Raw genomic sequence first — 12080 nt, 5'->3', positions numbered from 1 at the left:
TTGGGTGCTCCCATCACTGGAAGTTGCAGGCTGAGGATAAGAGGCTAATACAGTTGTGAAGGGGGCAAAATTATTTGTAAGGGGGGAGGGTATGATAAAGCATGGATAGGAACAGGATAATTTGGGAGGGCATGGATTATCTAAGGTCAGTGGCATCCAAGAGGGTGACAGTGTACAACATTACCTAGCAAGATCATTTCATATGCTAGGGGCTGGAATGGAAAGGTGAGCAGATGGGTACACATGTGAATGGGTTGGTTGGGGATCTATGTCTGTGTGAGGACTGTGGAGTCCATGGAAAGAGTTGTTTAAAGTTGATCTGGTTATTCTAGGGCCTCACAATGGAGGAGTGTAGTGGAGGAGGCTTAAAGGCTGTGGCCAAGGAGCACTCTCTCTCACCATCGAGGCAATGAAGGCCATTGTGTCTCACATTGATCCTTCTGTTCCTCCCTGTGCATTTGGATGAAGCCCTTGGTTGCCAACACTACAGGACCCTCTTCTCCCTGGGAGTGAGCAGGTGCCTGGTCTATGCCAGCCCTCCAAGAGCCAGTGTATACCTCCTCTGTCAGCTGTGGGCTAAGACTGATACCTAACTGTCAGTAGCTGGGCTGAACAGGGGAGCAGGAGGCAAACCTGCTGGGACTTCTTCCAAGGCCTCGCTACTCTCATACACAGAGGTTGAGAACATGACATCTGGTGGAGCTACCTGTTGAAGGAGCAGCACTCCAAAAGTTAGCACTTCTAAGTAAACCTGTTGAATTATAACCTGGTGTTGTGTGACTTTTTAGCTTTGTCCACACCAGTCCAAAGCCTCATCCATCTGCACCTCGAGTCCCTTTCGGAGAATTATAGCATCATTTCCCTCTTCTCTGATAGTTTCAGAGTGACTGTCTGTCGTCGAACGGATTAGCTCAGAGTGACAGGGCTAACTCTGGTTCACAGCAGGCTTTTAAAGATGCTAGGTAAAAACAATGACTGCAGATGCTGGAAACCAGATTCTGGATCAGTGGTGCTGGAAGAGCACAGCAATTCAGGCAGCATCTGACGAGCAGCAAAATCGATGTTTCGGGCAAAAGCCCTTCATCAGGAATAAAGGCAGAGAGCCTGAAGCGTGGAGAGATATTTTTAAAGATGCTAGTCTTTCACAGATTAGCCACTGAGTGGTGAGTTCTTCTGGACTGGTGGGTGGTAGGATAGGGCTAGAATTGGATGAGAAGGATATTGTAGGAGCAGGGCAGGTAATTAATGAGAGACTGCGTCTCCTGATGTCCCCAGAAGATTCACTGTGAGCATATGGAAATTTCTGCTCATGTACACTTTGTCAAGGATATCAAATGTTATAGAGAGAAGGTGGGAGAAAGGGGTTGAGAATCTTAACAGCCATGATTGAATGGCAGAGCAGACTTGATGGGCCGAGTGGCCTAATCCCTGCTCCTATGTCTTATAGTCTTATACTGTAACTTTGTCCTCATGGTTAACTCTTAGTCATTATCTGCCTTTTTTAAAGATATCCTGCCAAGTTAGTTGGCCTGTCACTTATCTTTGCACAGGTATATGCTTTTTCCTAAAGTTTGATGCAACTAATAATGGATTGTGCTCCAAAAGCTTGTGATTTCAAATAAACCTGTTGGACTATAACTGTCTGACTTTGTTCAACCCAACACTGGCACCTCCACATCATATGGTTTCCCTAAATTGTTCTGTGGTTTGCTCTCCATTCAAAATTTTCTTTATATTAGCTATTTATTTATTTTGAAAAAAACTGAAAAAATCCCTTTCAATGTCTGCAGCTGCATTTCTATTGTTTGTTCCTGAGCTTACTGTGCCAGTTCATTCCAGCTAGTTCAGCTTTCATGCATATCCATTTTCCCTTATTTACATTTAAAATACCAGCCTTAAACTCAATCTTTTTCCCTTTCAAACTGGGTGGAATTTTCAATCATGTTGAGTTTGCTGCTGTCTAGGGTGCTGTTAGTCAGAGGTCATTAATTAATCCTGTCACGTGGCACAATGCCAAATTTAATATAATCTGCTCTCTGGTCGAAGAAACTATTTTGAAGGCATTCTATGAATTCCTAATGCAGGCTGTTACTGTCAATCCCTTCCTGACTCCAGAGATTCCTGAAAGAGTACCTCCAATGCATCTACAAACTCCTTCAGAACTCCGATGTGTAGTTTATCCAAGTCAGGTAAGTTATTCACGTTCAGACCTTTTTTTTTTACCTTTTCTTCCATTTAAAGATGAAAGTTACTTATGATTATTGACATCATTTTATAACAAGCACTTTATGATGTTTCTTCCTGTATACTTTCTCCTGTATTGTAGTTACTGCTAAGGGTTTGTTGATTATTTCCATTAGTGATATCTTTTCCCTCATGTTGCTCACCTCCACTCAAACCAATTCTTTTTCCTAGTCTTTTTAACCAAGGCCATTTCTACCTATTACACAATTGCTGTCTTTGAGTATTCTTACCCTTCCTCCTTTGCCTCGCTTTCTATTTTGCTGGAAGACATCATTAGGTACCAGAACTTCAAGACGATCGGTGGCAAAGGTGAATGTAGTGGCGATCACTATGGAGCAGGTACAGAGTAGGCTGAAAGGTCTGGAGATTGATCAATAACATGGAGAAGATGCACTCTACACCTCAGAGTTCCAAAGGAGGTAGCTGAGGAGATTATGGAGGCATTGATGGTGATCTTTCAGGAATCACTGGAATTAGGGATCATATCAGAGGACTGCAAACTAGCCAAAGTAGCACGCCTGTTCAAGAAAGGAGGGCAGAAGACAGGAAACTATAAGCCGGTCAAGGTACTGGCATGGATACAGGATTGGCTGACTGGCAGAAAGCAGAGAGTGGGGTAAAGGGGTCTTTGTCATGGTGGTATTAGTGACTATATAACTTTTGCCAGGATCCATGTAGGGACTACAGATATTTACACTATACATTAATGATCTAGACAAAGGAATTAAAGGATTGTTGCTACATTTGCAGATGACACAAAGATAGTTGAAGGAAACAGGTGAATGAGTGTTTCCTCATTTCCCGTCCCCCCACCTTACCCCACTTCCAACCTTCCAGCTCAGTACTGTCCTCATGACCTGTCCTACCTGCCAATCTCCCTTCCCACCTATCCACTTCACCCTCCCTTCTGACCTATCACCTTCATCCCCACCCCATTCACCTATTGTACTCTTTGGTACCTTCTCCCCAGCCCCACCCCACCTCCCTATTTATGACTCCACCCTGGAGGTTCCCTGCCTCCATTCCTGATGAAAGGCCTTTGCCAGAAATGTCGATTTTCCTGCTCCTTGGATGCTGCCTGACCTGCTGTGCTTTTCTAGCACTACTCTAATCTAAATTCATTACAAGAGGGCTAGAATACAAGAGCATAAAAGTACTACTGAGGCTGTATAAGGCTCTGGTCAGACAGCATTTGGAATATTGTGAGCAGTTGTGGGCTTTGTATCTAAGGAAGGATGTATTGGTGTTGAAGGAGGTTCAGAGGATGTTTACAAGAATGATCCTGAGGAGGAAGAGCTTGTCAAATGAGGAATGGTTGAGGACTCACGGTCTATACTCAATGGAGTTTAGAAGGATAAAAAGGGAGTCGCATTGAAACTGACAGAATATTGAGAGGCTTGGATAAAGTCGGCTTGGAGAAGATGTTTCCACTAGTGGGACAGACTAGGACCTAAGGGTACAGCCGCACAATGAAGACATGACCCTTTAGAATTGAAATGAGGCTGGCAAATCTGTGGAACTCATTGTTGTAGAGCACTGTGGACCCCAAGTCATTGAATGTATTTAAGACAGTGATAGATAGGTTGTTGATTCATAATGGGATCAGGTTTACAGGGAAAAGACAGGAGAATAGAACTGAGAAACACATCAATTATGATCAAATGGTAGAGCAGACTTGATGGGCTGAATGGCCTAATTCTACTGCTATGTCTTATGGTGCCATTTGTTAATCTTACTTGGCCAGTATGCTGTCTTCACTGCATCTTTATTCAATGCTCTAGGCTTGGCTAATCTAGCTGTTACCATCTCTGAGGCTTCTGTTCTCCAGGGGAGAAGTCCTTGCATCCCAATCAGAATGAGCCTCCTCACATCAGCTTGCTCATTTTACTAACTCATAAAGGGATGACTGGTTCTGATTCACTTTGTCAATTGACTACTAATCCATTTCAAATTTGACAGTATTAACTTTTGTGATCACTTTTTCGATGGTCACTTCTTCCCAATATACTTCATGCAACTCTGAAAGACTAATGTAATTAAAAATAACTTCATTCTTTCTAAATGTTCGAAGTGAAGATTTTTAGGGTTGCATGTCATGTTTACTGCCATGTATATGGTGATCATTTGTACGATGTGAGCATGCCTTAAGTGAGAGTAGAAATGAAAGGAAACATTAACTTCTGGTCAAGTTCACATGATCCCTACACCCTATAGAATACAGATGTACTAGTTCGGACAAAGTGGAAATTTTTCACTCAGTGTTGCCAAAAGCAAGGCCTGCAGCTGGCAGTATGAAATCAAAAGAAAGAAAATGGATCTATTCTCCTTTATTCCCATCCAAACTCATTAAGGCCATGAATACAAAATCACAGGCTGCATGCCACAATTTAACAAGATGTACTTGCTGCAAATAATTCCCTCATTTGGGACTGTAGGTTATGGAATCTTTCCTTATGCTTAACAAATTAATAAAGACTGTGTCTATGATAGCTCTGCACCATGAGCAAAGATCTAAAGTGTGCATCATATTGATAAATCTTCTTGAAAACCATGACTGAATATTCAGAATTTGAGATGATGATTACCTCAACTGATTCCATATGATCTTTCTAATCTTGTTGAGAGCTTGGAAACGTCAGCTTTTGAATGTAACCTGGATGAATAAAAGAGATGGTAATCTGATCGAAATCCCAGGGTGGAATCTTCCCAGGCTCTGAGGCATATGGTCTATGTTGAGATGAACAATACAATTATGTATAATGTTGAGTGGCCGATCTCGATGTTGAGATAATGTTGTAGCTTCTGGTATGGATGTTTTCAAGCAGTCTGGTGAGATTCACCCTCTGTAGTGCCCAGTTCCCAGTTAACACTCATTGTTTCTTGTTAAAGGGCATGTTAATAGCTTAACTCACCATTTGTTGCTACCTTAACCAGACTTGCCATACAACCTAATTATTGGGAAAGCTCAAAATGAAAATCAGAGTAGCTTCTTGGCCAGTTCGGCTTGGATGGTGGAAACTGAGAACAAGTTTCACTCATGCCATATCTATGTTGACTGGCAACTGACATGTGTCAGCTTTATAAATTCTCATGGCACATGCCTGATTCACTTACAGGACATTCCTAGGCCTCAGTAAGGTTGCAGGTAGATGACGTGGCAAGTGAGTAGAGTGGAGGAGGCGGGTAAGGGTGGTTACATTTGGGGCTAGCCAGGTTGTTTAGTGGGTAGTCTGACGGGGTGGTTTAATCTGGTCAGGTCAAGAAGGGTACTTGGTTTGGTGACAACTCGGGTTGAATCGGGGTGGCATTAGTCATGGCTTGATGGGGAACCAAATGGTTGGGAATGAGTGTGGTGATGAGGAGAGGTAGTTGAGTGGGAACAGAGGGAAATAGGTTATGTTGTAATCATGAGGCTAAGGTGTAGTCAGAATATTGAGAAGAATTTTAGTAAACCAATTTATTGAGTTCAAAATAGTAGAAAAGATTAGATTAGATTAGATTAGATTACAGTGTGGAAACAGGCCCTTCGGCCCAACAAGTCCACACCGACCCGCCGAAGCGAAACCCACCCCATACCCCTACATTTACCCCTTACCTAACACTACGGGCAATTTAGCATGGCCAATTCACCTGACCCTGCACATCTTTGGACTGTGGGAGGAAACCGGAGCACCCGGAGGAAACCCACGCAGTCACGGGGAGAACGTGCAAACTCCACACAGTCAGTCGCCTGAGGCGGGAATTGAACCCGGGTCTCTGGCGCTGTGAGGCAGCAGTGCTAACCACTGTGCCACCGTGCCGCCCACAAAAATCATCACACTCTCCACACTAGCTTCATTTTTAATGTTCTGCAATAATTCAGTTCATCAAAAGATCTGAGGAGTTAAACAAGAGTCTTCTGCACTTCACTACTGCCCCTTGAAGTGCACCAGCAGTTGTTATTGTAATGCAACAAGGACACTGAACACTCAGGGACACACACCCAGATCATGGACAGGCCAAGGCTGCAACTCCAGCTTCTTTGCTCACTGTCATGACTTACATTTCCTCCAACTGCTGCTGCCACACATCCACATTGGAGGTTCCGAGGCAAATGTCAGGAACTATTCTGGTCTGATGGTGCTTGCTTGGGTACACAATGGCCTTTTAGAGAGAACACAGGTACCAGGATGCCAGTCAATTCCACTGAGTGTGGATTTATCCTGGGAACATGATAAAATGGAGTGAAGGTTAGAAATGCGTCTTGCTGCAAGGGCTCAAATACCAATTAATGCAACAAGTTTGGTAAGTTTTAGTGAGAAACCTCACTCTGCCTCACAGTGAGAATCACTCCACAGAACCCGGAATCAACTGTAAGATTTCACCCTCAGATTTTATTTGAGTTTCTGATGACCTTTCCGCAATGAGAGAAAGTTTACATTTCTGTTGGAAATTTTATATGTTATTATTCAACTCACAGAAAGTTGAATAAAATGAGAAGAGTCTAAAAGCTGTTGGAAGTGATAGGTTAATGCGCCCAGCCAAGATGGAGTGCAGGAAGCCTTAACATTTCCAGAATTTAAAACTCATCAAAATCAACAGAGAAATAAAAATAATTATGAAATGACCATAAATAAAGGCCTGCCTTGCATGTATGTGAATGTGTTTGTGTGTGTGTGTGAATGTGTGTGTGTCTGCGTGGAGTGTGCATGTAAATGCATGTGTGAGCATGTGTGTGTATGGGTGTGTGTGTGAGTGAGTATGTGTGTGTGTGTGTGTGTGAATATATGTGCGAGTGTGTGTAGGTGTGAGTGTTGTGGGGATGTGGATGGAGGTATGCTGTTGGATTTCATATGAAGCAAAATTGTATTTTCTGGAGTTTAGAAAAGTGACTTGATTGAATCAAAACTTCCTGAGGGTTCTGACAGGGTAGATATGGAGGCAATGTTTATATTAATGAGACAGTCTAGAATTCAAGGTCATTTTAAAATCCGGTGTTGTCCATTTAAAACAGAGATAGGGTGATTCCTTTTCTCTCTCAGAGGGCCTGGAGTCTTTTAAACTCTCTTCTTGAAAAGAGGATGAAAGCAAATTCAGTGAGAATATTTTTTAAGCGAACGTAAGAGGGATTCTCCAGAAGTAAGGGGCTGGAAGATTATCCGGAGTGAGGGAATGCAGGTGTGAGATAACAATCAGATCTGCTAATGACGTTATTGAACAGAGGAGTTCTGTTAAGGGCTGAATGGCCTTCTCCTAATTGTGCATATGTTGGTATGCTCATAAAATTATGTTCATAAATGCTTCCATTTCTTTTACTGTTTTCTTAACTGAGCAGAACAACAGTTTAGATCAATAGCAGTGACACAGGCAAAAATGATTAGTATATAAAAGAAATGGAAGTGAAGACATACTTTCCAACCCATAATGGTGTGAAAGCCCTATAATTGAAATGAAGCTATCAGATGCTAAATGTTCTTTTTAACTTTTAGGTTCTCATTAATTATATTCACAATGTAATCTGTAATGAAGCATTCTATGCTGACATTTTGTTTGAAATGATATAACAAGAATATCTATTTATACATGCATTAAGCATACTGCAAGAAACTAAAGGACAATCTGTATGCAAGGGGAAGGAGCAGAGCACATTGAGATACCTTGTGATTGATACGGAGTCAGCCTAAAAATCCGCATGTTGCTTGTTATTGAAAGCTTAACTCTCTACAATTAGCATTCTTACCTAAAATTGTTGACAAGTCCACAGGATATTCAGGATTCAAACATCAACTGCATGGTACCTCATCAAAGATTTTGGTGTCTTGTCATTTTAGACCTTGAAGGAGATTTTGAAAATTTCCTCAAAAGATATCAGAATATGAATGAAGTAAAACCATAATGTCAATTTATTTCAATCTTTCCAATTCTGAAAGTAAAGAAGGAACAAAATAATAGATATCTCCATTTCAAATATTTAACAATACAGTTATAGAGTCATACAGTCATAGAGATGTACAGCATGGAAACAGACCCTTCGGTCCAACCTGTCCATGCCGACCAGATATCCCAACCCAATCTAGTCCCACCTGCCAGCACCCAGCCCATATCCCTCCAAACCCTTCCTATTTATATACCCATCCAAATGCCTCTTAAATATTGCAATTGTACCAGCCTAGCATTGATTTTCTAAGACTCTTAATTTATTGTGGAAACTCTTTCTGTATGTATACACTGCAAAATCTGAAACCTATGAATTTAGGTAAGATTTTCAAATGGATACACAGGATTACTCGATTTGGACTGTCACAGATAACTCCTTAATGAGAAACAACTCTTACAGCTGGTATTAAAATTCCTTTTATTTATGCATTTAAAATTTCATTTTTGTCCATATAGCAGTTGGTTTTGTTGGATATTCCAGCATTATATCTTGTTATACTTTTTCCTATCAATTATTCACTTAATTATTCCAGTCAGCTATTGAATTGTGAATCTCAGAGACAAAGAACAAAGAAAAAACAAAGAGCAGTACAGCAGGCTCTTCAGCCCACTAAGACTGCTCCAACACATTATGCCCACTCATTGACTGAATAGGTACTCTTTTGACATTTTACTGCTGCTTCACGGTTCTAACATAAAGACAGACTTCACAAAGTGCCACAAAAAGACAAAATACCTGCTGTGTGATCCTTTATTAGAAAACCCTCTACATCTATTTGGATATTGCAGGAAAAGCTGCCCTCATCTCAACAGTCACTGATTTATATTATCTGCTGTCACTCCTTTGCAGATTACAGCACTGAATTTCCATGGGACACTGCTGAAACCTCACAAGAAATGGCATAACTGTAAGAATTTGACAGTACATGTGGTCCTTTCAGAGTTCATGGAACGGAAAATGCTGGAAAACATCAGCAGGTTCAGCAATATCTGCAATTGGAGAAATGGTTAACGTTTTGAATCTGCACGATATTTCTTCAGGAGTTCTGAAGGAGAATCATGACGAACTTAAAAAGATATTTCCACTCTTTTTCCACTCTTCTGAGATGCCACAAGATCTGCTGAGTTTCTCTCGCCTTTTCTGGTTTCCTTTCGTTTTCCAGCATTTGCAATATTTTGTTGTCAGTTGTGCTGTTAGCTCTGATGCTATTGGATTCTTACATGATACCTGCAGGCAACAGGAGCTCCAGTCTCAAGACTCAACCATTTGGGTTGATTTAGATAATTATACTAATCTAATGAGATCCACACACTTGTGACATACTGTTATATTGATATGTATTTTAACAAGACACATAGTTAAACATTTTTAAAGAGAATCTCAAAGTTTTATTAAGCATGTTAAGCAGAATAGCCAAATGCAAGGGCTAGCACTAGGCAAGAACTTAGGTGTGTGTAAGTACAAAGACACAGAAGAAAAGAAATAAAAATAATTAACACATGCCATGTGACATAAGCTCTTGTAAGGTAGGCACAGGAGTAGTCCATTCAGCTCTACCATTCAATAAGATAATAGGTGATCTGATTGCAGCTCAATAATTCTCCTGCCTGTCCCCCAAGAACCCAGCACTCCTCTGTCAATAAAAGTACCGAATGCTTCAACCCTGAGTATACCGAATCACCCACCCTCCATTTTGCATTTATGTGGAAAATTCCAAAGATTAACGCACCTCTGAGAGAAGAAATTCATCTTCAACCCTGTTTCAAATAGGAAATGCATTATTGTGAAACTGTACTACCTAGTTCCAAAGTCCCTCACAAAGGGAAATGTTGTCTCAGTGTTGACTCTGTCAAGCACGTTTAGAATCATTGATCTTTGAATAAGATCACATTTCATCTAAACTCCAATGAATAACAGCCAGAAAATGCTTAAATATTTCTCTGAAGATGAGCCCTTTATGTCTGAAATCTTCCAATCTGATCTAGTGCAGTTATATCCCTCTTCAAATAATGAGGCAAAGCTGTGCACAGTACATGTGCCACAAATGTACTGATTATTTGTAGCAAGCTTTCTCTACTTTGGCTGAAGTGTGATGTTCCCTTCAAACACTGGATGTCAGGGAATCGACTCTTGCTCAATTCTATGTTGTTCCTCTTTCCTTCTGAGGGTCATGTAGCTGAACATCTGGCTGCACCAGACAGCTGGAAACAGGGAATCCAGTAGGAAAGGCTATTCTATGGATAGAGGGGTGTCAGGGTGTTATAAAGCATGAGCTCCATGGCCACAGCTTGCTCATCATAACAGATAGAAGGATGAGTGTGAGCTGACACTTGAGGATGACCATAAGATGGGAACAGTGTTCCAGTATGATGCTAAAAAACATTGGGCCCGTTTCTGCCAGAAACATGATGCAGGGAATATTTCCTTCCTGTGGCTCAGGTAATGTAACATTCTTGATCCTCGGCAATTCTGTTCTGTTCCTTTCTATTCTGCAGCAACGTATCCTGCAAGTTAGAGGTTATGTAATTCTATGTTGAATCCATAAGACCATAAGACTTATAAGCAGAAGTAGACTATTTCACTCATCAAGTCTGCTCCACCATTCAGTGGTCGATCTGATAGAGGTTTATAGAGATTTATAAAATCATAAGGGGCATGGATAGGGTAAATAGACAAGGTTTTTTCCCCTGGGGTGGTGGAGTCCAGAACTAGAGGGCATATGTTTAGGGTGAGAGGGGAATAATTTAAAAGGGACCTAAGGGGCAGGGTTTTCACACAGAGGGTGGTGCATGTCTGGAATGAGCTGCCAGAGAAAGTGGTGGAGCCTAGTACAATTACAACATTTAAAAGGCATCTGGATGGATATATGAATAGGAAGGGTTTAGCGGGATAAGGGCCAAGTGTAAATGGAACTAGATTAGGTTAGAATATCTGGTCATCATCGATGAGTTGGACCAAAGGGTCTGTTTCCGTGCTGTACACCTCTATGACTCCAAGACTATAACCTTCATTTTCCTGCCTTTTTCCCATAACTTTTGATTCCTTCACTGGTTAAAAATCTATTTCAGTCTTGAGATATTTTGTGATTCTGCCATTTCTAAATAGCGGAAGATAGCTGAAGGCATCAAGGATTGTCATGAAGTCAACTGCACTGATGGATACGTGAGGGTGAAGTTAAGTATTTGTACATTTGGCATAAGTCCTGATCATTGCAGATTCAGTAATGGGAGTGTGGTGCATCACACAATAAGACAGGAGTAGGAACAGGAATGTCCATCTGAAGTTACATTTACTGATGCTTGACACCAAACGTCCTCACCTCCCTCAGCCCCCAAACCCTTACCCACCCCCAACTCCATTCTGTCCATGCCATGCGTGAGATTGTTAGACTTTTTATGTTACTGTTGTCCAGACTTTATGAATTGAATTTCCTAGTTTCCAAACACTATTATCCATAGTGTCCTTCTCATCCTCTGGAATGAAAGCACTGCTCTTCCTGTTCAGTGCTGCTGGTGATATCCAACACATTAGAATGCTGTCTCTGGTTGGTGCTACCTCTATCATCATTAAGTTGCATTACTGTTATTTAGAGAAGATTTCTTTCAACAGGAACATCGTGCCTTTATGAAGAGCAGGTTGACTGTACAACGTAGTTTCTGCTCAATGGTGCTCAGACTCCTACTGAATGCAGAGGCAGCGGGCAGCACAAAGAATAGGTAATAATGTGAGATCCACTCAGGTATGCAGCCCTCTCGTGCAGGTGAGGTGTTTGCACCAAATATGCACACAGCCCACTTTGATCAGAGCAGATGGGGGCAGATTGTTGATCATTACCAAAAATAAACATTATTATTGTAAGAGCTCTATAAAGAACTGCTCCAGGCATTTGTATGCTGGTATTTGGAGCTTAATATCCCTT

Source organism: Chiloscyllium plagiosum, chromosome 1 (genome assembly GCF_004010195.1).
Source record: "Chiloscyllium plagiosum isolate BGI_BamShark_2017 chromosome 1, ASM401019v2, whole genome shotgun sequence".
NCBI classification, from domain to species: Eukaryota; Metazoa; Chordata; class Chondrichthyes; order Orectolobiformes; family Hemiscylliidae; genus Chiloscyllium; species Chiloscyllium plagiosum.
This window is presented reverse-complemented; position numbering follows the sequence as displayed.